At 48.8% G+C, this 26441-nt stretch overlaps 1 protein-coding gene across 9 annotated transcripts in view; it reads right to left on the reverse strand.

Moving 5' to 3' along the window:
• The window catches only part of PKNOX2 (PBX/knotted 1 homeobox 2), a 288631-nt gene that overhangs the window by 194845 nt on the left and 67345 nt on the right, over nucleotides 1-26441 (reverse strand). For all 9 annotated transcript variants that reach the window (XM_081535113.1, XM_081535115.1, XM_081535120.1 and 6 more), the window contains one exon: nucleotides 14217-14282. The gene's annotated coding sequence lies outside the window, so the exon portion shown is untranslated. The remainder of the gene's footprint in view (nucleotides 1-14216; nucleotides 14283-26441) is intronic.

Here is a 26441-nt window from a genome sequence, read left to right on the forward strand (position 1 = left end):
TCGGGACCCCTCCAGTCTCCCCAGGTTCTACAGCCCCTGGACATCCCTGGGTAGAACCTGGTGCTGGTGCAGACCTGCTCTAGGTCAGACTTGGCCAGCAGCCCTCTAGGACCCAGGAGGTTCTTCATTACAAGTGTCCAGAAGCATCCTTAGTAGATGAGTCCACAGAAACCTTCCATCCCCTTCTCATCCTGGTTCCTTCTCCAGCTTTGACTTACACAGTTTGTATCTAGAATGCCAGCACATCCTACAGAACCCCTGCGGCCTCCCCAGGCCCTGACATCACTCCCCTGCCAGGAGGTAGGAGCCCTAGGTTCCAGTCCAACCTCTACCACTAAACCCTCAGTGGCCTTAGGCAAGGGGTTCCCTCCTTTGAGTCTCAGTTTTTCCATTTAGTATCAACGACTTCAGCGATCTCTAAGTCCTTGAGCATCCCATGAGCCTCTTCCTCACTCCCTCTCCTTTTCCTCCCTGCCCCACACCACAAAAACCAGGAATCCCTTCTCTCAGATAAGTCGCCACTGAAGCCCCTGGGCATCCCAGTTTATGCCATCTGAAGGCTCTTGGACAACAAGGAGATCAAACCAGTCAATCTGAAAGGAAATCAACACTGACTAGTCATTGGAATGACTCATGCTGAAGCTGAAGCTCCAATACTTTGGCCATCTGATGTGAAGCCCCGACTCCTTGGAAAAGACCTTGCTGCTGGGAAAGATTGAAGACAGGAGGAGAAGGGGACAACAGAGGATGAGATGGTTGGATGGCATCACTGACTCAATGGACGTGAGTTTGAGCAAGTTCTGGCTGGAAGTCGGTGATGGACAGGAAAGCCTGGCGTGTTGCAGTCCATGGGGTCACAAAGAGTCAGACATGACTGAGCGACTGAACTGAACTGATAGTGATGACTGCTTGTCCATGTGCTTACACATTTATCCAAACCCACAGTATGTCCAGTGACAAGAGTGAGCCCTGTCGCTGACTACAGACTCTGAGTGATGATGTGGCAATGTAGGTTCATCAGTTATAACTGAGTGAGTTTGAGCAAACTCTTGGAAATGGTGAAGGACAGGGAAGCCTGGTGTGCTGCAGTTCATGGGGTCACAAAGAGTCAGACATGACTTAGTGACTGAACAACAAATAGGGGAAGGCAGGCTAGGGCAGGGGCCTCTGCACAGCCCAGCCAGGGTGTACTGGCCACGACATCTGGGGAGGGGGAAAGGTCCCTGACCCAAAGTCAGCTGCTTCATTCCCGAGAGATGTCTTAGTGTGGCAGGAAGTACATACATCCTCTCCGGGGTCGTGTAGACCTGAGTTCACCTCCCCTCCGCTCCTCTTTCTAGCTATGGACCAATACTGAGTGTGCTGCTCACTCTGTCTGATTAAGCCGGCTCTCTGACCTGTCCTGTTTTTAGAGGCCCTGTCTCAGAGGGCTGGGGGGAGGGTTACGACAGATAAACACACTGAACAGAAGCTGTGCTTCTTCAGTGCCTCCTGGATTAGGATAGCAGTAGGACTCCCAAAGTCCTCGACAGTCCTGGGAATCACGCGGAATGGGGAACAGTGCTGCCACCCACACTCAGCCAAGTCACCAAGGCTGAGCAGTTTCATGATGAAAAAAACCCACCTTCCAGCAGGAAATGTCTCCTCCAGGGAGAAACCCACGTGGGTCACTTGAATGTGATACAGTTTTGTTTTTTTTTAATGAGTTTAGTTATAAAACAACTAACAATTAAAACAGTGAATTCCTCCTGCTTCTGCAGGTGTTGATACTTGGGCAGTTGGGGATCGTGCTAATTCACTTCAGTCGTGTCCTACTCCTTGGGACCCCATGGATTGTAGCCTGTGAAGCTCCTCTGTCCATGGAATTCTCCAGGCAAGAATACTGGAGTGGGTTGCTATTTCCTCCTATAGGGGATCTTCCCGACCCAGGGATCGAAACCCTGTCTTTTATGTCTCTTTCATTGGCGGACGGGTTCTTTACCACTAGCGCCACCTGGATCAGGAGCATTAATTAAACTCCCCCATAAGACCAGGTGGTCCCAAAACCAGTCATATCCCCTGCGTGGCCCCCTGCCCCAGCGAGTGGCTCCTCCACCAGTTCCAGCCTGGAGATGGATCCACCTTGTGGACCAACCTCACAGGCACCCTGAGATGCCCAGCCTGACACCCACCCCAACCTAGCCTAATTCAGTCCTAAGTATTCCTAAGGTGCCTTCCCATTTCCCGCTGTAATAAATGGCACAGAATGCAAATGGAGGTGGATGTGGGACACAGATGTTTGCACTAATTTAATTGAGGGAACACCTTGGATTAAACACTTTGCAAAACACTCACAAATAGGTTCAGTGCATTCGGTAATGAAAAGCCTCCCAGCCCCCCGGCACTTGGCTGCGGCTGCCTGGGGGCTCCGGGAGAAGCAGTGCTGGGAGTGGGAGGGCGTGGGGGAGAGTCCAGAGCAAGGTGCAGACAAGATGCCTCCAAACACAGGGAGAAGGCGCCGGAGCCAGGGTCCCGGGAGGGCTTCCAGCAGATTCTTCACCAGCTGGGACTGACTTCACCAACAGACAGGATCTGGGGGTGCTGGGAATGGCAGTAGGCAGCACCTGCCTCGTCAATGTGGGTAGCGGCTCACCCCTGGGGAACCATGACAGGCAGGCACCTCCCTCCTCGGGACTCAGCCCCAATACTGATGCCTCACTGCTCGCCTGGCTGATGGCCAGTCACCAACCTGCATGGGATTGAGGACTCCAGGGACCCCAGGGAAGATCAGCCTACTTGACCCTTTGGACCTGAGAGTGGGTGGGAACTCTCAGAGATTTGGGGGTTATTTACACAGCAGTGCTAATTTCTCTGAAGCTGCTTCTTCCTTACCTTCCCCTACAGCTAAGAGTGCTTCAAAAGTTCAAATTCTGTGCATCTACCAATCCCCAAGCCCCATTCACCTTTCACCCATCCATCCACCCACTCAACCATCCATCCAACCGCCCACCCACCCATCAATCCATCCATCCACCTGCCCACCCATCCATCAATCCATCCATCCACCTGCCCACCCACCCATCAATCCATCCATCCACCTTCCCACCCACCCATCAATCCATCCATCCACCCATCCATCCATCCAACCACCCATCCATCCTTTCACCTGCCCACCCTCCCACCCACCCATCCATCCATCCACTCATCCATCCATCCATCCTCCCACCCACCCACCCACCCACCCATCCATCCATCCACTCATCCATCCATCCATCCTCCCACCCACCCACCCACCCATCTATCCACCCACCCACCCATCTATCCATCCGTCCACTCATCCATCCATCCATCCCCTACCTCTGGAACTACAGACATGAGTGACACCTGACACCTACCCTGGAGGTGAGTGTTGTGTCCCAGGAGGCAGACTTCACAGTCCCGGGTCCACATGATAAATGCCTTCAGAGAGGTAAACTTGGTAACCTGGGAGCCCAGGGACAGGGCAGCAACTTGGCATGACAGTGTCAAAAGAGCAGAGGAGAAAAGAAGAGTTTACCTAGCAGAGGGAACAGCATACGCAAAAATAATGAGTGTAGAAAGCCTGGCAGCAGCTGAGACTCAAGAGAGACCATGTGTGTGGGTCCACACAGGGGACAGGTAGCACAAATGAAGATCTGCCTGCGCCGTTTTCACCAGACCCCTTCTCCCACCCCAGCCCCTGAAAATTCCCATAGTTGGGCCAATGTGGAATCAGTTCCTGTGATGCTTGCTCCATACGTCTCAAGAGTTCCAACAAGGTCTGGGTGATTTTATATTCCTGAAAACAGAATCCTTAATTTTCAAACACAATGATCACTTCAAGTGTAATAACCATTATAATAATAACCTCTTATACTTGCATAGTGCTTTATAGTTTATAAAACACTTTCATGTATCTCTTATAATCTTCCACCAATGACCCTTCGAGAAAGATGGAATAGGCAATATTAGTATTTTTGCTTTCTGGATGAGAAAATTAAATCCAAGATCCCAGCTACCTAAAGAACAGAACTAGGGCTCAAGTTCAAGACTTTCTGATAGCAAAGGGCATGCTTGCTGACTCATTCACTCATTCAGTGCACCACGGAGTATTTGTTGAGCACCTATTATGTACCAAGAAACCCTTCAGACTCAAAGCATAGATAGCATGGTAGGATGTTAAGATGACTGGAAGCCTCAGTGAAGAGACAGAACATTGGCACCAAGGGAAAAACATCAGGGCAAAAACCAAAGCACTGAAACTCAGGAACAGACAAAAACACAAAGCACTATCTTCAAACACTGCCCCCCCTCCCCACACACCCCCCCTACAGCCTGCACACACACAAGCAAGAGACATATACCCTTATCACATAGGAGGATACAAGCCATTTCTCCTCAACTGCCCTCATGCTTCCCAGCATGGACTGCAGACTCCTTTATCCTCACAGCCCCACTCCTAGCTGGGCAACAGACCAGAGCCAGCAGCTGGAGAGTGCCTGTGGGGCCTCAGCTTCACCCATCTCCCAGCACACACACACAGGTTCTCCCAGTGCAGCAACCCAGGCATTCCAGCATGGGGAGTGCCCAGGGTGTGATACACATCCAGGGCAGCTTAGGTTCTAGTCAGGATGGATAGACAGGATGGGATGGGATAAGATGGGATGGATGAATGGATGGAGAGATAGATGGATGGATGGATGAATGGATAGATGGATGGATGGATAGAGGAATGTATGGGTGGATGAATGGATGAATGGATGGATGAATGAATGGATGGATTGATTGGATGGGTAGATACATGGGCTGGTTGGCTGGATGGCTGGCTGGATAGATGGGGAGGGAAGGCTGGAAAGCATAGGAGCTTTCAGCCACCTAGAGCCTGCTGGGGCCCCGCCACTGGGCCCAGTTACAGGCAAGCACTGCCTTACACTCTGATGAGGACAGACAAGCCTCAATGCCCTCTGCAAAAACAATATCCACCTCACAGGGTCCATGTCAGATTGTACGACAAGAGATGCTGACATACCTACTGCAGGGTCTGGCACACAGAGGGAATTAGGACCTTCCCACTCAGGAACTAAAGGTAATGGATGAGCAAGTAACTCTGCAAAGCCCCTACAGAAGTCAGTCTCCTGTTGCCGCACCACCATCACTCATCCTGAAGTTTGGAGGACTTAATGGAAAAAACTTCTCCATCACTCTACCCTCTTCCTCTTGGTTCATTTGTTTGTTTTTCCATTCAACCAAACCTGTAGGGGCTTACTGTGGCCAGGCATGATTCTAGGTACTGGGATCAGGAGAAGGATAAGATTCAGTTCTTAACTTGGCTAGACAAACAGATACCTATGTTTGAGGTCCTGTGACAACATACAGGATGAGGGAAGACAGCACCCTTTCAGAAAGGCAGGAAGCCCCGTCAATGGTAGTCAGAGAGGAGGTGTGTAAGCTGGGTATTGCAGGAGGAGCAGGTCTATCCAGGCTGAGGAGATTCCAGACGGAGGGAGCAGCAAGTGCAGAGGCACTGAGGTGCGAAGTTACACAGAGTATTGGGGAGAAACTGAACAACCTGGCTTTCTGGGTACCAGGAGTAGGAGTGTCTGTAAGTAATGGGGAGGAGGGAGCTGCAAGGTGGGCAGGAGATGAAGCTGGCAGGTAGACAGAGCTGAGTTGTGAGGCCCCTGGCCAGCCAGGCCCCGGAAGCCGCAGACAGTAAAGAACCCCTGGGGATGCAGGAGCACAGGTGTGACACGGGCACACACTCACAACAGCATTTATTAAGTTCCAGCTGTTGCAGGCCCAGAGCTAGGCTCCTTCACATTCTGGGGGCTACCCCTGGCTGGCTCTGTCAAACATGAATTTGACAAGGTTTTCTCCTCTTTGACTCATTCAATTATCCCTGGAGAAATGGCCAATTTGGCCAATCTTCCTCTCTGAAGAGCCAGGCTGGCTAGCTAACAGTGGAGGCCAGGGGAGGGTTCCCACATCGCCACCATTACCAACCACAGCTAGAGCTGCTAGAAGCAGTGCCTGGAAGGCTCAGAAGCTCCTGAGGATCAGGAAGAACTTGAGAAGAGATAAGCGTGGAGGTGACAGGAGCCACAGAGGAAGCAGAGAGCGGGGAAATCTCTCAGGCTGGACAAAAATTTCTAAGTACCCATATTTCCAGAGAATAGGAGAGAAAGGCCAGGTGGGTGGTGGCAGCCACTTTGTACTTCCAAACCCTGCCGGAAGCTTCTCCAGGCCTGCTCGCAGTAGGGAAGTTTCACCTCCTTCCCTTCCTCTTCTCCCCTCCCTCTGTCCCTCTTCCCAGCTCCTCTCCAGAAAGGTTTATGGAGAAGACTCCAGATAGCCCTGTCTCCTGCAGGCAGAGTCACACCAACTGAAAGGAGATTTAATTAGCAAAATCTCGTTAGGCAAACGAAATTATCCGTAAGACAATACTCCTCTGGACAGGGGGTATGATTAAACAAAGCCATTAATTGAGAGAGTCGCTTTGGCAGCCCCCCCGGAAGCGTTCATCTCTGGGCCCGGCTCCACAGTGCCTCCTCGGGCCAGCGGAACAACAGACCCGGCCCCCTCTACCTGCCACACCCCCTCCGCACTGCATCTCTGCTCTTCCAGGACCCTTCCAGTTGGGGCTGCAGACCTCGTAGCTCATCAGCGGCCTCTCTGTCGCCAGATTCCTGCTAAAGTGCCTTGATTGCATAATGTCTATTTGCATAATGTAAATTGCAATCTCCTAGCTCGGGAGGCAGGAATCACAGAACAGCCATTATTTTTTACCACTCCACAAAAATTCTACATTTAGAAAGCAGATTTGCAGCTCAGAAAGCTGTATAAATCTGAATCAGCCACTGACGCCATTAAATCACACCAATTAAGCCGGACCAACCAAGACCCCCATGTCACTGTTCTCTGCACACTCAAGGACTCCCAGCCCAGATGGAGGCCACGGAAAACCGGAGGCTCTTGGTGGCGGGGCTGGAGCCAAGCTGCAAAGGCAGGATGTTCTATCTTGTAAACCTTCACACACACGCCCCAAGCACAGGTGCCCATCAAGACTTCGTGGGCACAGGACAGAGAGGGGATGGAAGCTGGCTAAGTTGTTTCTAAGCTCATAGCCTGATTTCTTGTGGGCACATTGTTTGAGGTCTCTTCATTTATAGAGAAGGACATTGTAGGTGGGGAAGAAGCCAGCACCTTCCTCAAAGGGAGAGGAGAGATTCTAGGAATTTCACACGAGGGTGGAAAGTCCAGACCTTCAGCATCTCTTTAATGACCTCTTTCTGTCTTTTCCCAAGTTCCCTCCAGCCAAGTGAAAGAAAACCTAGGGCAAATTCTGCTCAGACTGGGCTGGGCTGGGCCAGATTCTGAGCTCCTTCTAAGAGCTATTTCCTAGGGGTCACTAGAGAGAGAGAGGCCAGTCACAAGGTCCCCAGAGAGGAGCCTTTCCCCTGAGAACCGCTTCCCCGTAGCCACATACCTGGTTACTCTTTTGCCTCTTTATTGCTCATTCAATATTCATCTGTCAAAGGGCAAGATGCTAATGTGTATTATTAAAATATCAATAGTTTATGAGTGAACTTTTATGGAGAGTACAGTTAAAGGAAAGATGCTTGACCATTTCCGTCAGAAGCAATGGAAAGGAACAATCTTTCCAACTCCACTTTTTTCCTTATGCACTGGGGGTAGGAGATGGCTGAACCATTACAGTGTATCTAATGTGTGCCAGGAATGGCCCTAAAGCTCATACATGCTGAATTTCATTTAGTCCCCAAGCCGCCCTGGGACGCATGTACAATCCCATCTCCATTCCAGAGATGAGGAATCTAAAGACCAAAGAGAAGTGTCCAGAATCAGAGAGGTTCTAACTCACAGGGCTTAAACTTGAACCCCAGCCTTGGGCTTCAACCCAATGCTCCACCCCCAAGTTGAAGCCTTGAAAATACAAATGGTCTTTTAGACTCTTACCTGTTTCCTTCACCTGCTCAAATTAAACACCGGTTTCCTGACTCAAGTTTCATGAAAGGGGAAAGGAGAGGAGGGGAAATCATTCTATGCTTTCACACAGATCCACGTCCACAGAGTCAGTCTCTGCTTTAGAGATGTCTAAGCCAGTTCAGTTTTCATTCCAATCCCAAAGAAAAGCAACGCCAAAGAATGTTCAAACTAGCGCACAGTTGCGCTCATCTCACACACTAGCAAAGTAATGCTCAAAATTCTCCAAGTGAGGCTTCAACAAGCCTCACTTCTCCAAGTGAACCGAGAGCTTCCAGATGTTCAAGCTGGATTTAGAAAAGGCAGAGGAACCAGAGATCAAACTGCCAACATCTGCTGGATCATCAAAAAAGCAAGAGAGTTCCAGAAAAAACATCTACTTCTGCTTTATTGACTATGCTAAAGCCTTTGACTGTGCGGATCACAACAAACTGTGATGGGAATACCAGACCACCTGACCAGCCTCCTGAGAAATCTGTACACAGGTCAAGAAGCAACAGTTAGAACTGTACATGGAACAAGAGACCAGTTCCAAATCGGAAAAGGAGTACTTCAAAGCTGTATATTGTCACCTGCTTATTTAACTTATATGCAGAGTACATCATGCAAAATGCTGGACTGGATGAAGCACAAGCTGGAATCAAGACCTTTTTAATCAACGTTGAGGGACTGGTCTGCGCAATACACAGAGGTGCTTTCTGAATCGACCCTGCTGGGCACTGATGTAGGAATTAATCATATGCTTCTCAGGGCCCCTGTATTTTGTCTTATATTATAGTTCTATTACGTCTGTCTCCATCCCAGACCATAAGTTCCTTGTGGGCAGGAACATTACCTTGTTTATTTATTCATTCATCCAGTCATCCATTTATTCCACTTATTATTAAGTTAATAATAACTGAGTACCTCATGCAGAGTACAATGTGCAGAGTACATCATGAGAAACGCTGGGCTGGATGAAGCACAAGCTGGAATCCAGATTGCCAGGAGAAATATCAATAACCTCAGATATGCAGATGACACCACCCTTATGGCAGAAAGTGAAGAACTAAAGAGCCTCTTGATGAAGGTGAAGGAGGAGAGTGAAAAAGCTGGCTTAAAACTCAACATTCCAAAAAACTAAGATCATGGCATCCGGTCCCATCACTTCATGGCAAATAGATGGGGAAACAATGGAAACAGTGACAAACTTTATTTTGGGGGGCTCCAAAATCACTGCAGATGATGACTGCAGCCATGAAATTAAAAGATGCTTGCTCCTTGGAAGAAAAGCTATGACCTAGACAGCATATTAAAAAGCAGAGACATTACTTTGCCAACAAAGGTCTGTCTAGTCAAAGCTATGGCTTAGTAGTCATGTATGGATATGAAAGTTGGACTATAAAGAAAGCTGAGCACTGAAGAACTGATGCTTTTGAACTGTGGTGTTGGAGAAAACTCCTGAGAGTCCCTTGGACTGCAAGGAGATCCAACCAGTCCATCCTAAAGGAAATCAATCCTGAATATTCATTGGAAGGATAGATGCTGAAGCTGAAGCTGAAGCTCCAATACTTTGGCCACCTGATGCAAAGAACTGACTCATTGGAAAAGACCCTGATGCTGGGAAAGATTGAAGGCAGGAGAAGAAGGGGACGACAGAGGATGAGATGGCTGGATGGCATCACCAACTCGATCAACATGAGTTTAAGCAAGCTCTGGGAGGTGGTGATGGACAGGGAAGCCTGGCGTGCTGCAGTCCATGGAGACACAAACAGTCGGACACAACTGAGCACCTGAACTGAACTGAAGCCAGTTTCCATGAAATTAAAAGACACTTGCTCCTTGGAAGGAAAGCTATGACAAACATAGACAGCATATTAAAAAAAAAGAGACATTGCTTTGCCAACAAAGGTCCCTATAGTCAAAGCTATGGTTTTTCCAGTAGTTATGTACAGATGTGAGAACTGGACCATAAAGAAGGCTGAGCACCAAAGAATTGATGCTTTCAAATTGTGGTGCTGGAGAAGACTCTTGAGAGTTCCCTGGACTGCAATGAGATCAAACAAGTCAGTCTTAAAGGAAATCAATCCTGAATAGTCATTGAAAGGACTGATGGTGACGCTGAAGCTGCAAAATTTTGGCTACCTAATGGAAAGAGCCAACTCATTGGAAAAGACCCTGATGCTGGGGAAGATTGAGGGCAGGGGGAGAAGGGGGTGACAGAGGATGAGATGGTTGGATGGCATCATCAACTCAATGGACATGAGTTCGAGCAAACTCATTGAGGAGATGGTGAAGGACAGGGAAGCCTGGTGTGCTCCAGTCCATGGGGTCACAAACAGTTGGACACAACTTAGTGACTGAACAACAACAAAGCCAGTTTCCAGAATCTTTTCTGCACATTTGGAATGTAAGGAAGGACTGAGGGAGGTGAGATCATCAGACTTCCCCCTTTTACAGGAAGGTAAACTGGGTTTATTGGAGCCACAGGATAAAGTGATTAAGGCTCTAGAATAGAGTCTTAAGTTTGATTTCAGGTCTGTGACTAACTTACTGTATCCCTGACTAGGTTCCTATCCGGTCTCTGAACCTCTGCTTCCTTTCTGTAGGTACTACTGTGATAATAACAGTGTCTCATAAAGCAGTGTGAGGGTTTTAAGGAGAACATGCCCATCACATGTTGATCAGAGTGTCTAGCATATAGTAAGCAGAAAGTGGAGTCACTCAGTCGTGTCCGATTCTTTGTGACCCCATGGACTGTAGCCTACCAGGTTCCTCCATCCATGGGATTTTTCAGGCAAGAATATTGGAGTGTGTTGCCATTTCTTTCTCCAGGAGATCTTCCTGACCCAGGGATTGAACCAGAGTCTCCTGCACTGTAGGCAGACGCTTTACCATCTGAGCCACCAGGGAAGCTCCTAGCATACAGTAAGTGCTCAACTAACATGGTTATTAATATTAATATTATGCCAACTTGTGGAAGACTCCAGACACTCCCTTCAAACCTTTTCATCAAAACCATGCCCCTTTGCCCCTCTCTTCCCTACTCCCTCCCTTTTGTCACTAGTCATTCTCATATCTTTGGAAAAACAAACTGGTTCTCTTTCAACCCTTCAGCTGCTTGAGTTCTGTTTGTAACCCCTTAAGTCAGGACAGGGCATCCAGAGGACTCAGATCCTCTTTCAAAGCTTGGCTGCAACTGGCTCAGGAAAACAGCAAAGGACAGGGAGTCTGGGCCTCAAGGGTTCCGCCTCCCACAGGGTATAGTCTGTGTGTGTGTGTGTGTGTGTGTGTGTGTGTGTGTGTGTGTATGAGTGAGTATGTGTGAGTGAATGTGTGTGAGAGTGTTACATGTGTGAGTGAGTGACTGTGTGTGAGTATTGTGTGTGTGAGCGAGTGTGTGAGTGAGTGTGAGTGTGTGTGTGAGTATTGTGTGTGTGTGAGCGAGTGTGTGAGTGAATGTGTGTGAGAGTGTTACGTGTGTGAGTGTGAGTGTGTGTGTGTGTATTGTGTGTGTGTGAGCGAGTGTGTGAGTGAATGTGTGTGAGAGTGTTGTGTGTGTGATGAGTGAGTGTATGAAGGTGTGGGGACAAAGCAGACTGTGGCCTGCCCTGGGCCGCATCCAGGGATAGGCCTCTTCATCCAATCTTTGGCCAAAGCCGAGTCTCCCAGCTTGGAAAGCCATGGAGTAGGGGGGCGGGGGTAGGAGCTACACACCAGGGAATGAAGGGCTCAAGGCGTGTGGAGTCTGTGTCGCAGGTCTAAGTCCCTCTCCAGACCTGGCGCTTCAAGCTGTGGGCTGCAAACGGGAGCCCCTCTTGCTGAGAAGGACTATTGGGTAGAGGTTTCTACCAGCTGCAGAGCCTCAACACCAGCATGTCCTCGGGGAATCCTGCCAGGGGGAGGAGCCTAGCCTTCCAGGGGAGGCTTCAAACACAGGCATTGTGTGAGTTAAGAGACAGTTTGATTCTTGAAAGCAGGAGTTTCCTTAGCCTGCCTCAGGAGGCTGTGCTTTGCCACACCTGATGAACACTAGCTGTGGGTGTGTCCTCGCCAAAGACAGCCACTATGACATATTACCCCCCCACATTCTTCATTGAACATGCTGTGGCTATTTCTCCTTTGAGACGGGATTAGGGGGTGTCCATGTTCCCTTCTTTAAACCCAGGTGAGCCTTTGTATCTGCCCCAAACAGAGGAACGTGTGGAAGTGATAGCAATGCTGCTGGACTTGGGCAGGCAGCCCTGCCCAGCTCCTGGCTCCTCTCGAGGGATGCTCCCTCAGGGCACCCATGTTATGAGGATGTCCAGGCCACGTGGAGAGGGCATGTGGGTCTGGTGTCAGCTAACACCTTGAATGACCGTTGGTATCCACCCTCAGAGTGACAATCGAACAAGCCTTCCGATGATTCCAGCACTCAGCTTCTGCCCCCGGGGAGACCCCAGGCCCGTGGACCAGAAACAGTAGCCTCCACCCCCGTGCCCTGTTTGGACTCCTGACTCACAGAATAAATGAGCTCAATAAATGTTCTTAAGTCACTAAGTCTTGGGGTGGTTTGTTACCTAGCCCTAGGAACTGGAACACCACCCAAATTAAATTAGAATGTTTGTCTTTTCCTTCTCAAATCCAGCCCTCACTTCAGACTTTGAGACTGTTCCCTTCTCTGCAGGCTCCCCTGCCTGGGGCAGCATGAGCAAAAACCCTGCTCCCTGAAAAATCCTTTGAATCATCCCATTTCAGCATCCAGGGACCTGCAGATCCCCACTCTTGCCTCTGTCCTCTGGGCGGGCGGGTCCCAGAGTGTCCCCGAGAGGGCGCTCCCCGAAGCTGGGTGGTCCCAGGCCAGGCACCAGCTGACCTCACGGACCCAGGCAGAATGTGTGCAGATCTAGTTCCCCTACTCGCCGGCTCTCACGAAGTTCACGCTCGGCTTGCTCCTCTCACACTTGACTTGACTTATGGGGTCCCTCTAACCTCCGCCGCAAGCAGACATCGATTCTCACAAAGGTCATTATCTTCCTACCCTGGCTCCCCCCTCCCGCCCCCTCGGCTCCATCTCTGAGGTAGGTTTTCCTGGAACAGGAGGGAAGGAGGCACCCTTTCCCACCCCCGGGCCTGGGGATCAACCCCTCTGAGCGGGGCTTGAGAGGGGGTGCCCTGGGAGCCGCACCAGTCAATCACAGAGGCACCAGCACAGCCTCGCAGGCCATTAGGTGGAGGGCCGGCGCCCTGCTCACTCACCGGGCAGCCATCGGCAGGATGTTAGACGATCGCGGGGCGGCCATTCTTATGATTTATTCAAATACTCATTACAGTCAATCTATTTTTACACAGAGGTGAAGATGTGTGCTGATAACGGTTAATCATTTATAATTCCATGGACTGGTTGGGAGCCAATGTACTATCAAAGTCGCAGCCGGTGGGGCCCTGGGAGCCCCCGAAGCGGAGCGCGGAGGTTGCCCAGCCGCGGGCCCTTTTCAGCTGACGCTGCCAGAGCAGGGGCAGGGTGTAGGGCACAACTGGAAACAAGGACCAGGGGACCCCAGACCAGTCTCCAGGAGCTCAGCCTCATGAGGGCATGCAGCACTGTGCGGGCAGAGAGATGCCCAGCAGACAGATGAGGCAAAGAAACCCAGAAGATGGAGAAACCACCTCTAGCTGGATTACCAAAGAAAGTTCCACTGAGCAGACTGGACAGAGGCCAGGGTCTACAGATTACAAGACTTCTGCCAAGTCTTGATGAGCAAATACACACACATATAAGGTGCAGTGGTTCCTGTGCTGACCAGAGGGAAGCGACCAGCAGTATTTCCTTTTTCCTCCCTCGTGTCTCTCTAGAAACAATCAGACATAAAAGCAAGTGTGAGCTCTGAACTTGGCCCAGTTCCTCCTCTCACAGCCTCCCATGCTTAGCTCCCAGACCATAGTGGCTGGGGTCTGGCCTGGCCTTGTAAACTCAAGAATTTCCCTCTCCAACACTCATGACACACAGAACACATCAGACCCACCATAAGGCACAATCAATACAATCTAATTAAATAGGATGTCCTGTTACAGGGCTTCTTCGTCACATTCAGGCCTCATCTAATCACAGGTCCACCGTATTTCATGTCCTGATCGGCTCATTGTCGAGCGCGTCCCTTGCACAAGGCATGGCTGTGGAAGATCAGGTTCAGGGCTTGTCTTTAACCCATAACCTTATTGAGTTGGCTCCGAAAACGCCAATCAAAGTTACTCACAGTTCACAGTCCCTTTGCTGGTGATCGGCATGGAGGTCGGCCTCAGAGTCCCACTCCAGTTTCAACCTGATAGTGAGAAAAGACATCTTTATAGGCTGCGTGTGATTCAACACCTCCCCTCTAGGAGTCCCGGAGAAAAAGAGGCTCATGGCTGTGGGGCGCCCTGAGCTGAGCATGGCAATGATCATTTACCAATGCTTCCTGTCTGACCAAAGACCTTGGGCAGAGGGGGACAGAATGGAGGAGCCCCTGGGAAAGCTCAAAATCCATATGGGGATTTTGAGACAAGCAAACACCACCACCGACGCTGTGGTTTATGGCAGGATTACGGAAAGTGAAGGGTCCCATTCATTGGGCAATAAGGGAGATGTGCATGGAGATGGGGGCATGACTGATAAGATCAGAAAACATGACTGCTTTATCCTAGGATAAAGCAACAACAACAATAAAAAGAAGAAAAACCCAGCACAGGGACTTCCTTGGTGGCCCAGTGGTTAAGAATCCACCTTGTAATTCAGGGGACTTAGGTTTGATCCCTAGTCAAGGAACTAAGATCCCATATGCCTTGGAGCCACTAAGCCCTAGTGCCCCAACTACTGAGCCCAAGTACCACAACTAGAGAGTCTGTGCACTGCAACGAAAAATCCCACACGACACAGCGAAGATCCTGCATGCTGCAACTAAGACCCAATACAGTCAAATAAATACATTTTAAAAAGAGGGGAAAAAAGGCCAGCACATATTTATACCATCTACACTCACCCAGCCCAGCAGGGATAAAATCCACGGGTCCCATAATAAAAGTGCTGCCACGTCATTGGTGAAACAAGAATATCCATCAGATAAGATGAGAACATACATAAAGCAGTGTTGAACTGTGTGGTAGAGACTATAACTCCCTCTCTCTCCACAGAAATGGGGTCTGTGAGAGCTAGAGCCTTCAGGGACGTTTTCAGGGAGAGGGAGAACTTAACCAGGGTCTTGGAGGAGTGGTCAGGCAAGATTCAGCTGGTGGAAGAAGACAGGGGCATTCCAAGAAAGGGAGCAATCTGAGCAAGAATGGTGAGGGAAAGCACGGAGTGTCCAGGGACCAGGCAGAGGCTGCCCGGCTGAGGCACTGGAGGAGGAATTAACGCTGAGTCAGCCTGCTGGGGCCAGAGCATCCCAGCTCGAGTGCCAGGTGGAGAGGTCAGGCTTGGGCTGGGAGCTCCTGGAGCCACTGAAGGTTTTCCAGCAAAGAAACGTCATGAAGGAGAGGACCCTCCCTACCCCTACCACTCTGTAGTATTTTCCTTTTAATTAAGATGAGAGGCTTCCTGGAAAAATGTGGAGTTTCAGACAGGACATTCAGGAATGGGGTGTGATACAACGTGCTCCTGGAAAGATGTCCCTCTTGTTCATGATGATGTCACTCAAGATGAGGCACTTCCTGGGGCTGTCTACTAACATCTCCAGGACCAAGACTGGTGAGTCATGGTGGTGCCTCAGAGACAAGACCAGACCACTGATGGCATGTGGCTGAGGACGAGGACTGAATTTATGCATCTGTTTAGCCCACAATGTGACAGGTTCTCACCAAGTGTCTGCTGAAATGTTCAATGGTGGACTCTGCTCATTCTAACCAGAACCTGACAACCAACTCCTAGCTGGCAATGGGCTCCAACTTGTAATCTTCTACACTAGTGACACATTGCTACTGAGCATATATGAACTCAGGACACGAAGTTTCTTGGTTGAACTGTTATCCCTGCCCTCTGGGACTGACTGTTGAGACACCAGCGACTTGGAAGAAAATAGGTTGGACTTGCCATGTGCACATGCTGCTCAGCTGGACAGAACAGCCACTCTGTTAGGCAGATGGATTCTGATGGGCATGTGTCACAAAGCTTTGAACAAGTTGAAAGGATGGGCCAAAACTAAAAAGTCCATTTTTCCCTCGACCAGTTTTTACCTCTCGCACAGTAACATCATGACAACCATAAATGAAATAAATTTGAAAATAGAAAAACTCTTATTACGATCCTATCATCTAAACCATCAAATTACTCTATACTATGTCCACATGCAAATCCATTTTAGTTTTTTACTGAGTTATAGAAAAATATTTGACAAGAATAAATATCCCAAATCCTACTCTTAACATTCAAAAGTCAATTGCAAAAGTCACACATTAGGAACTTCCCCGGTGGTCCAGCGGTTAAGAATATGCAGGGGACATGGGGTCGATTTCTGATCTGGGAAGATTGCACATGCCGAGGGACAACGAAGCTTGTGCACCACAACCACTGAAGTCCAAGCACCTAGAGCCCACATTCCACAACAAGAGAAGCCCTTGCACAGAAACTAGAGAGTAGCCCCTGCTTGCCTCAACTAGAGAGAACTCATGCATAGCAACAAAAACTCAGCACAGCCAAAAAAGAGAAATCACAGATTGGGGTGACCTGGTTTTTTAAAAAAGGGCAAGTGTTATTTGAGTTAAATGCAAGTTGAGTTAGACCCCAGGGTGTGATGTTGCTGCCAAACCCATTACATTGATCTCGGTTGCCTTAATAGCTGTAGGATAGGCAACCAAGAGAATGGTCTTCTCACTTTAGACTGATCGATCTACATTACTTTTAGATGCAGTTTTGACATCATATTTTAATAACTTTGACAGTGATGAGTAGAAGAGAGAGGTGAGCAAAGACGTCTAGTGGTCAAAGTACTGGCTAACAGTTTAGTAATTCAAAGCACAACCTCTGGAATCAGACGGTACAGGTGTCCATCACAGCCCCACCGCTTCCTGGCAGTGGGCCCATGGGTAAGTTACTTAACTTCTCTATGTCTCAGTTTTTCATATGTTGTTGTTCAGTTGCTAAGTCATGTTTGACTCTTTGCAGCCTCATGAACTGTAGCACACCAGGCTCCTCTGTCCTTCACTGTTTCCCAGAGTTTGCTCAGATTCATGTCCATTAAGTCAGTGATGCTATCTAACTATCTCATCCTCACCACATCCTTTTCCTTTTGCCTTCAATTTTTCACAGCATCAGGGTCATTTTCAATGAGTCAGCTCTTTGCATCAAGTAGTCAAGTATTGGAGCTTCAGCATCAGATTTTCCAATGAATGTTCACAGCTGATTTCCTTCGGGATTGACTGGTTTGATCTCTTTGTAGTCCAAAGGGATTCTCAAGAGTCTTCTCCAGTACCACAGTTCAGAAGCATCAATTCTTTGGCAGTCAGCTTACTTTATGGTCCAACTCTTACACACACCAATGACTACTGGAAAAACCATAGCTTTGATTATACAGACTTTTGTTGGTAAAGTGATGTCTCTGCTTTCTAACATGCTGTCTAGGTTTGTCATGGGCTTCCCTGGTAACTCAGCTGGTAAAGAATCTGCCTGCAATGCAGGAGACCCCAGTTCAACTCCTGGGTCAGGAAGATCCCCTGGAGAAGGGATAGGCTACCCACTCCAGGATTGTTGGGCTTCCCTGGTGGCTCAGAAGGTAAAGAATCCACCTGCAATGCAGGAGACCTGGATTTGATCCCTGGGTTGAGAAGATCATCTGGAGGAGGGAATGGCAACCCACTCCAGTATTCTTGCCTGGAGAATCCCCACGGACAGAGGAGCCTGGCAGGCTACAGTCCATGGGGTTGCAAAGAGTTGGACATGGCAGAGCATCTAAGCGCAGCACAGCACAAGTTTGTCATAGCTTTCCTTCCAAGGAGCAAACATCTTTTAATTTCATGGTTGCAGTCACCGTTTGCAGTGATTTTGGAGTGCAAGAAAATCTGTCACTGCTTCCATTTCCCCCCCGCCCCCTTCTATTTGCCATGAAGTGATGGGACCAGAGGCCATGATCTTAGTTTTTTAATGTTGACTTTCGTGTTTTTTCACTGTCCTCTTTCACCTTCATCAAGAGGTTCTTTAGCTCCTCTTCACTTTCTGCCATTAGAGTGGTATCATCTGCATGTCTGAGGTTGCTGATATTTCTCCCAGCAATCTTGATTCCAGCCTGTGATTCATCAGTCCAGCATTTTCCATGATGTACTCTGCATATAAGATATATAAGCAGGGTGACAGTGTACAGCCTTGGCGTACTCTTTTCCCAATTTTGAACCAGTCCACTGTGCCATGTCCAGTTCTAACTGTTGCTTCTTGACCCACATACAGGTTTCTCAGGAGGCAGATAAGGTGGTCTGGTATTCCCATCTCTTTAAGAATTTTCCAGGTGTTGTGATCCACACAGTCAAAGGCTTTATCATAGTTAATGAAGCAGAAGTAGATGTTTTTCTGGAATTCCCATGCTTTCTCCATGAATTTTGGCAATTTGGTCTGTTCCCTCTGCCTTTCCTAAACCCAGCTTGTATGTCTAGAAGTTCTCAGTTCACATACTATTGTAGCCTAGCTTGAAGAATTTTGAGCATAATCTAGCTAGCACTTGAAATGAGCACAATTATATGATAACTTGAACATTCTTTTGGATTGCCCTTCTTTGGGACTGGAATGAAAACTGACCTTTTCCAGTCCTGTGGCTACAGCTGAGTTTTTCAAATGTGCTGGCATATTGAGTACAGCACTGTAACAGCATCATCTTTTAGGAGTTTTAAATAGCTCAGTTAGAATTCCATCACCTTCAGTAGCTTTATTTGTAGTAACGCTTCCTAAGGCCCACTTGACTTCACATTCCAGGATGTCTGGTTCTAGGTGAGTGGCCACACCATCATGGTTATTCAGGTCTTTAAGACCTTTTTTGTATAGTTTTTCTGTGTATTCTTGCTCTTCTTAATCTCTTCTGCTTCTGTTAGGTTGCTTCTGTCCTCACTATTGTGCCCATTCTTGCATGAAATGTTCCCTTGGTAGCTCCAATTTTCTTGAAGAGATCTCTAGTCTTTCCCATTCTACTGTTTTCCTTTATTTCTTTGCATTGTTCATTTAAAAAGGCTTTCTTATCTCTCCTTGCTATTCTCTGGAACTCTGCATTCAGTTGGGTTTATCTTTCCCTTTCTCCCTGGCCTTTTGCTTCTCTTCTTTTCCTTGCTGTTTGTAAGGCATCCTCAGACAACCGCTTTGCCTTCTTGCATTTCTTTTTCATTGGTACGGTTTTCATTGTTTACTACCTTCTGTACAATGTTAATGAACTTTTGTCCATAGTTCTCAGTTCCCATCTGTAAAATGGGGCTAATGAGGGTTCTGTTCTGCCTTTGAGGTTGGCTGTAAGGGTTGAATGAATCCATATACTGTAAAGTGCCTAGAACACTGCCTTGCACAAAATAAGCATGCATTGCATATTACCTGTCATTATTGTTCTTTTAATTATCAGGGGCCATGAGGTAGAAGATATGGGAGAAGAAACTAGAGATGGACCTCCATTTTCCCCTCTCTAACATGATCCATTGGTCCTAGTTTTATTGACAACAGTCTCTCTCCCACATGGAGTCCTCCATATATTTGAAGAGGGGCTGGTGTTGCTCCACAGGGTAGACTGAGGGCTAATTGACAGATATTAGAGGAAGCCAATCTGCAGTTCAATATATAAGGACTTCTGTAGTCCAAAGAACCATCCAATAGTGAGTTAGGCTTCCTTGGAAAGTGAGCTTCCAACACAGGAAAGAGGATCCTGTGTTGGGTAAGAAGATGCCCCTGAGCATGGTCTCCTAGATGTGGCTCCCCTCACCCATAAAACATTAAAAAGAAAACATTGGGAGACTGGGAGGGGTGACAAACATGAATATCGATAAAATATTGAAAGTGTCTTCTTTTATCATTGTTTTAGAAAGTAAATCAACCCTTCAAAGTAAGGTGAGCACAAAGGGCCACTCATTGAACTCTCTGAAATGAATGGGGCATCATAAACAGCATCACCCCTGCCCTGCCACCGTCATGTCTGTCTCCTCTTTCTGTCTCTGTCTCTTTCAGTCTCTATGTGTCCATCTCTCTCTCTCTCACACACACAACACACATACACACATATGTGCACACGCAACCTCTCCACATTGTCCTTGTTTGCCACTCCTCACTCTGCACTAGCAGAAAAGCCTTCCTGTCTGGCATTGACCCAGGGATGCCTGCTGGGGAGCCACGTGCATGTAATTTTAGGGCCTTCCAAGGCCAGCAGCCTCTCGTCCTGGAATGACACATCAAACGCCTTGCGACAAGCAGCCCTTCCATAACACAACCAGAATCTAAACTCAGGCCTGCATTACTAACAAAGATAGATTTGAATCATAAATGGGATTGACCATTCGCATTCATAAATATGTGGACATTCATGAAATGGTAAATGAGGAGGGAGCTGAAGAACATTCATCATTAAGAGGTTGGGGAGGACAGAAGAAAGCTTCCCACAGGAGGGGCACCCTAGAACTTGATTCTGCAATGTCCAAGGAGAGTTGAGCCAGCTCCCATGAAGCATCCTGGGTAAGAGAGAAGGCTGGAGGGAGATGAGCTTGGAACTTAGCAAGGCGGGGCTGGGGGTGGTCTAACACAGAGGGCACTAGACCAAGGGCATCATGGGTTCACGCCCTGACTCCATCGTTAACTTACTGTGTGGTCTTGAACATGGAACTTTAACCGCTGCCTGATTCAGTTTCCCCAGCTGCAAAATGACAGTGATTGACTAGATGATTCTGGAAGCATGTGACATCTACACATCTCTGATGCTGCCCAGACTCACCCCTTCCCCCACTCCGCCCACCACCCCATGGAGGCCCTGAAGTAGCTCAGTTTGTGATTGTGGTTAAGAATAGAGATGCAGGAGGCAAACAGTTCTGGGTTTAGCATGAGTCCATCACCTCCCTAACCTTAATCTCTACAGACATCAATGTTTGCAACCTTAAAAGGAGAATAAGAGCAGCGCCTTTAAATAAGGTGATGCCCCAAGGGCGTTTTGTGCAATGCCTGGAACACAGTCATAACAATGAATGGGGCTGCTGTTGCTGCTCTTCAGCATGAGGGGGTAAAGGCTGGCAGCAGCTCGATGGGAAAAGGTAGGCAAATCAAGAAGTCTCATGAGGGCCTCTGCCTTCATCCCACCACCCATGGCAAGCCGCTCTGCTCTTCCCTCAAACAGGCCCTTAGGACGAGGACATATCATGACAACCTGTCCTCGAGCACCCAGAGTCTCTCTGGATAGTCCCCATCTCTGAGAAACCTCTATAGGCATATAAATAAAACTCCCCAAAGAGAAATAAAACTTAAAAAAGATGCTCCCAGGGCTTCCCTAATGGCTCAGTGGTAAGGAGTCCACCTGCTAATGCAGGAGACTCAGGTTCGATCCCTGGTCCGGGAAAATCCCACATGCTGTGGAGCAATTAAGCCTGTGCACCACAACTACCGAGCCTGTGCTCTAGATCCCGGGAGCCCCAGCTACCGAGCCTGTGCTCTAGATCCCGGGAGCCCCAGCTACCGAGCCTGTGCTCTAGATCCCAGGAGCTTCAACTAATGAGCCTGTGCTCTAGAGCCTGGGAGCCGCAACTGCTGATGCCCTCACTCTAGAGCCCATGTTCTGCAACAAGAGAAGCCACTGCAATGAGAAGCCCACATACCAGCACTAAAGAGTAGCCCCTGATCGGCACAATTAGAGAAAGCCCACACAGCAACGAAGACCCATTGCAGCCAAAAATAAATAAATAAGACACTCCGAGACAGACTCACCTGCAGGGTCACAGTGGGTCCTGCCTCTCCCGCCTCATCGCCCCGAGAACCCTCTCTACTCCACCTCCGCTCCCATCACACACCCCCCATGACAGCTCGCCGTGGTTTATGTTAGTTTATGTTAGAGTGAGGCTGTCAGTCATTCACAGCATCGTCTCTCAATGACACAACACCTGAGGAAATGAACGAGAGACGCAGCTGGCACTGAGTGCTTGATTCTGAGAAATGTATCCGCCCAGCCCTGAAGCTGCTGCACAGGTCTCCTCAAAATTGGGTGAGAACAGGCTCATTTCCCACCGTCCTCAGCACCCTGGGCTGCAGGCAGGATGGGGCACCCAGCTGCAGAGGACCAGGGAAACTCCCTTAGTCATGCCCCCTGGCCTCAGCCTAAGACTCTAAGCCAGGTCCTATACCTGTAAAGAGGGTACCCTCAGGGATGAGAAAACACCAAGACACAAGACGTACTTATTCTCCATCAGGAACATCACTGCTCTTCTTCCTGGCCCATCATCACCTGCCTTAGGCTTCCTTCTCTCCCCTGGGCCCCTAATCCATCTCTGGGCCTCCAGCCTCATCCCCTTTAGGCCCGTCCACCACTTCCCCCAAGCCCGGGATCTCTCTGAAACACAAATTCTGTCATGTCCGTTCCGCCTCCAAACCCTCCAAGGACAGCTCAGCATCTGGCAGAGGTCACCCACCGGCAGCCCTGAGCCAGCCTCTTGCCTGCTTGGTGTTTTCGTAAACACTGATGACATCTAAAACGCTGAAAATTTCACATTTGAAAATCCGGATCCTAGCTTTTCTTCCAAATTCAGCATGAACGTCAAACTTGCATCTTCACGTGGCAGTCGCCAAATGTCAGAGGCCCCCTTTTCAGGCGTGTGTCCCCCTGTTTGTCTCACAGAGAGGAGGCAGGTGTCGCTTGCAAGAAGCCCACAGGGCCAGGCACCTGGAGGCTGACTCATGCTGCCAGCTGAGGGCTCAAGGTGACAGTGTAGAGGTGGCTCATTGCGTTCTCAGCCGTGCTGTTCCCAGCCAGGCCCACAAGCGTTCCTCCTTCTCTCTCCCCTGGATCGCTGCTCCACCTCTGGCCAGGAGACAGCCGGAGAAGGTCCTCGGGAAGTTTCTAGGAATGCCAGGACTACCGGGCCCCACCCTTGAGTCCAGCCTCTCCCCACCCCCAACTCAGTGGAGGCTGCACCCCCTCCCTGTATTTCCATCCCACTGTTCCTATCAAAGCCCTAACAGCACATATTTTGTTAATTGTACAAACCTAATGGGGGAATGCATTGGCAAAAAAGGGTAATGGCCATCAGACCAGCAATAAAACAAAATTAACGGCCCATAGGAAGAAATCATGTCCACTTAATCCCGGCTCTGAAACTCTAATAGAATAATGGAATACCAGCGGAGGGGTTTTTCTCTCCATGCAGATTGCTTACACCATGTTAATCACTTGCAAAGCAGGCCACATACCACTCCGGCTCACATGACCCTCCAGGGAAAGTAGCAGACCAGAAACATTTAGTGCCAGGCTCATTACTGACATGCCCCAACAGCAGCAACACCTTCCCCCCTTCCCCACCTCCCCAGGTGACTCTGGGACAGCAAGTGGGGGTGTCGTTGAGAGCCATCAGGTGTGGTGGGCTGGAAAGCGAGACACAGGACACCTACAAAAGCAGACCTTTATTGAGTGCTTACTATGCGCCAGACACTGGGCCGGCTGAGCACTTTCCATGTACTGTATTATATCTTCATCTTCTGTAGCTACAGAGGACAGCAAGATAGCCATTAGCTACCTCTGGCTTTTTATTTATTTTTTATGTTTTCTTTAAAAAAAATTATTTTTGGCTGTGCTGGATCTTTATCGCTATGTGCGAGCTTTCTCTAGTTGTGGTGAGCAGCGGCTACTCTCTATTATGGTGCTTGGGCTTCTCATTGTGATGGCTTCTCTTGTTGCAGAATCTTCCCTGTAGCTCAGACAGTTAAGAGTCTGCCTGCAATGCAGGAGACCTGGGTTCGATCTCTGGGTTGGAAAGATCCTCTGGAGAAGGAAATGGCAACCCACTCCAGTACTCTTGCCTGGAGAATCCCATGGACAGAGGAGCCTGGCGGGCCACAGTCCATGGGGTTGCAAAGAGTCGGACACGACTGAGTGACTAACACTACTACTCTTGTTGCAGAGCAGGGCTTTAGGGCCCGTGGGCTTATTAGTCTCAGTTCCTGGGATCTAGAGCACAGGCTCAGTAGTTATGGCATACGGGCTTATTTGCTCTGCCGCATGTGGGATCTTCCCGGATCAGGGATAAAACCAGTGTCTCCTGCATTGGCAGATAGATTCTTTAGCACTGAGCCACCAGGGAAAGCCCTATTTCTATTTTTTTTAAGGTAAGCTTTTTTTTTGTTTGGCTGTACCACGAGGAATGTGGGATCTTATTTCCCCAACCATGGATGAACCCGTGCCTCCTGTATTGGGAGCATGGAGTCTTAACCACAGGACCATCTGCCAAGGGAGTCCTCACATCTGGCTTTCAAAATACAAATCCTAATTCATGAAAATTAAATAAAATCTAAAATCTAGTCTTCAGCCTCACTGGCCACAATTCAAGTGCTCGACAGCCATATGTGGCTGTTGTACTGGCAGGCCCAGATAGACCACGCTCCCATCATCACAGGCAGACAGCGCCGCTCTAGTGTATGAAAGTCAATTGTCTTGCTCATTGAATTGATTCTGAAATCAAGGCACAGAGAGATGAGGCAAGCAGCCCAAGGTCATGGCAGAGCTGGGTTTGAGCCCAGGTCTCATTCAGCCTGGCTGCGGAATCCCCACCCTCCACACAATTTCTTGATAGAATGAGTGGTCGAGGTGGCTAGGAGACCCTTTGATGGTTAGCTGTAGAAAGACTCTTCTGTCCGCCACAGGCCCCCGGACCCCCAGAGAGCAGACAGACCCCAGGACTCCACTTGGGGGCCAGCACTATGGGGTCTCAAACCCCGGAAGGTCATCTGGAGAAGGAGGGCTTCATACTTCATCCAGCCCAACCCCCCTCAATTTGTGGTTGAAGAAACCGATGCATAGAAAAGTTAAGTGGCTTGTCTGAAGTCAGACAGCTGATTAGTGACAGAGTTAGGACTATAATTCAGATTTCCTGACAACCAAGCCTCACTGGCTGAGGAAGAGGACAGAGCCAGGCCCCGAGAGAAGGGGAGAGAAGGAGGCAGTGTACTTCCAGCCTTCCTGGGGAGTCCTGGCCAGGTCAGAAGAGGCTGGGATGCACGTGAGGGCACTGGGCTCCGAGGAGAAGCAGCAGAGGAAGAAAGAGGGGCAGCCATGGGCCTAGACATTGCAGTGATTCAAAGCGGGACACTGCATGGCCACTAACTTTGGAAAAAATAGTATGTCAAGATCTATTGCAATTAAAAATACACAGACACTGCTCCTTAGCAGCCCCAGTCTGAGAATGTATCCTATAGAAAGAAAAGTACCAGAGACTTCCCTAGAGGTCTAGTGGTTAAGACTCCAAGCTTCCAGGGCACAGAGTGTGGGCTTGATATCTGGTCGGGGAACTAAGATCCCACATGCCAAATGGCACGGCCAAGAAATAAAAATAAATAAATACAATTTTTTAAAAAAGGAAAGTACCCATGCATGAGGATAATGCAGCAGCAATTTGTAGTGGGAAGAAGTGAAAAAGAAGCTAGATATCCACCAGGTGGGGAAAGTTTGAAATAACCTGCAGTACAACTATACTATCATTAAATGCTGCTACTCAAAAGGGCAGGGCTTCCCTGGTAGCTCAGCTGGTAAAGAATCCGCCTGCAATGAGGGAGGCCTGGGTTTGATCCCTGGGTTGGGAAGATCCATGGAGGAAGGCATGGCAACCCACTCCAGTATTCTTGCCTGGAGAATTCCATGGACAGAGGAGCCTGGCAGACTACAGTACATGGGGTCCCAAAGAGTGGAATATGACTGAGCACAGCACAGTGCATTCAAAAGAGCAAGTTAGATATACATCTTTTGCCACAAGAGATGGCCATAAAGTTCCAAGTAAGAAAACTGAGTAGCAGAATGATGCGTGCGGTGTGATTCCATTTCTGTTAAAATAGAGAAAAACTCCAGATTGAGTGCATCCATGTGCCTGAGTCTGTGTGAGCACAGAGATGGAAGGAACAGCCCGTGTGTTCACACCGGTGCTAATGTGGGACAAGGATCAGAGGGGTGAAGGACCACCGCTGTTTGGACACCTTTGCCTGGTTTCAGGTTGCAGTGCGCACTGCCACTTTTGTAATTTTTGAAAAGAAACTCAAATTTTTTTGAAAACTGCTCAGTCGTGTCCTACTCTTTGCGACCCCCATGGAATATACAGTCCATGGAATTCTCCAGGCCAGAATACTGGAGTGGGTAGCCTATCCCTTCTCCAGGGAATCTTCCCAACCCAGGAATCAAACCAGGGTCTCCTGCATTGCAGGCGGATTCTTTACCAACTGAGCTATCAATAAGGAAAAGAAAATAACTGATGAAAGAAAGAAAAACTGGCTGGACTTGGGAGGCAGCCAAGTCCGACTTCAAACCTGCCTTACTAGGACT

The sequence above is a fragment of the Giraffa tippelskirchi genome, chromosome 10 (assembly GCF_054371585.1).
Source record: "Giraffa tippelskirchi isolate mGirTip1 chromosome 10, T2T-mGirTip1v1.2.pri, whole genome shotgun sequence".
NCBI lineage: Eukaryota > Metazoa > Chordata > Mammalia > Artiodactyla > Giraffidae > Giraffa > Giraffa tippelskirchi.